Source organism: Lotus japonicus, chromosome 5 (assembly GCF_012489685.1).
Source record: "Lotus japonicus ecotype B-129 chromosome 5, LjGifu_v1.2".
Taxonomy (NCBI): domain Eukaryota; kingdom Viridiplantae; phylum Streptophyta; class Magnoliopsida; order Fabales; family Fabaceae; genus Lotus; species Lotus japonicus.
Window position 1 is genome coordinate 22966776 of NC_080045.1, and position 1821 is coordinate 22968596.

A 1821-nucleotide genomic window follows, 5' to 3' on the forward strand; every position below is an offset into this window, starting at 1 on the left:
TAAGCGGCATACTTACTTCCTAATGTCATGTTAACGTGCATTAATTTCGTCAAAATTCAGCCCAATACGTGCCATGCCTAACCCACACCCCTCTGAGCGCACCTCCATATGCTAAGCCAGAGTGCCAACCAATGCAATGTCTGACCTCAATCTGCGGTTTGGCTCTGATTTTTCCCAACTAACACAAGTTTTGAACCTTGTCTGACCATACCGGCATTCCCACCCCTCCTCTTCAAGCTCCCGGAGCCATTTTCTCCCACCTATCTCCTCCTTATCTCCTTCACTACATCTGTCTCCTCATCCCCCTAAAGCTGAAATCTCTTAGGCATCCTTTGGTCATAGAAAAAAGGTACCTCCCTCCCTCTCCACAAAATCAAGCAACTCTAATCTTCTACCATAACATACATACTAATATGATCCAAACGAGGGTCTGTAGTGTGTACCAAAATTATGGCGTAGTCTAAATACTTCATCTGCGCCGTGATCGATCTCCTCAACATGATAAAAAATTCCCACAAAATTTCCTACCGTAGCATAGAACCAACCCTGCTTCAGCATGCAGGTGTGTTTATTTATCACGCTACACATATGGTGTGTCTGATGATTTTGGATCCGATGGTACAAGAATTCAAGAGGTTTTGGGTTTGTTCAATAAGTGGATCCCGCTGATGCTACAGATGCAAAATATCACATGGATGGTCAAATTCTTCTTGGTCGAGAGTTAACTGAGGTGTTTGCCGGAGAAAACAGAAAGAAGCCTGTAGAAATGAGGGCCGGACAAGAGAGCGTCATAGGTAAGGATATAGATTGTTGATTGTTTGCTTATGATTTAATCAAATATTATCATGTCACTCTGAAATTGCTATTGTTTGAACTTTGAAGTGCTAGGGAGCGGTCATATGATTATAGGCGATCTCCGCGTGGGTATTAACGTTCTCCGCATTATGCACGGAGCTATTCACGTAGTCCAGACTATACACCTTCTCCGAGAAGGCGACGATATTCAAGGTATGTTGTTCAAGTTAGCTTTTTATCTGATTCTTCATTTGTGATGTATACTACTTGCAGTGTTTGCATTCTTAGAATGGCCTCCTTCATTATGATTCAGGTCAATCTCACCAAGAGATAGAAGGTATGGTAGGCGATCATACTCTGGATCACCTTGTGGATCTAGAAGCCGCAGCCGAAGTAGGAGTTACAGCAAAAGGAGCTATAGTAGAAGCGTGAGTAGGAGTCCAGGCTACTCTAGGTGAACAACTTGACAAACTTGGTGAATGTGGTGGAAGATGTTGTAATTTTCATATGTTTCTGTTGAGGCTTGTGTGTTCAATGTGTAAGACCCTAGTTTTTAAGATAGGTTAAATAAATAATTTCTTATTCATGCTTAGGTTCCCGATGTAACGTTAATGGAACTTGGACAAGTGTTTACTGTAACACCCCGATTTCGGTGGCGTCACTTTAGTAACCAAAAGTAAACTTAATGCGGAAAAACGTGAATATATATTTTTTTTTTGATAATAACTAAGACAAGACTGAATTAAATAAAACCCAAATGCGAAAAGCAATAGAACTAATATACAATATATAAACAGCCCCCGCTGCAAGTAACAACCTCGTCACGAGTAAACCTCCAGTGACGGTAATAGAAGAGTAGCGCCCGTAGGCAATATGTACAAACCGAATATAAAGGTAAGTGTCCGCAACACTATCCCTCAAAACTGAGAATAAGCTGACCCAATGGCCTGAAAATAAGACCTCCTAAGTCCAACCAACTCTCTGTGATTCCCATAAGGAAACCACACAAAAAGCTATAGGCGGAAC

At 41.5% G+C, this 1821-nt stretch overlaps 1 pseudogene; it reads left to right on the forward strand.

The window, feature by feature from the left end:
* The first annotated feature begins 676 nt into the window (after window positions 1–676).
* Window positions 677–1308, forward strand: LOC130721455 (serine/arginine-rich SC35-like splicing factor SCL33; annotated as a pseudogene).
* Window positions 1309–1821: the final 513 nt, after the last annotated feature.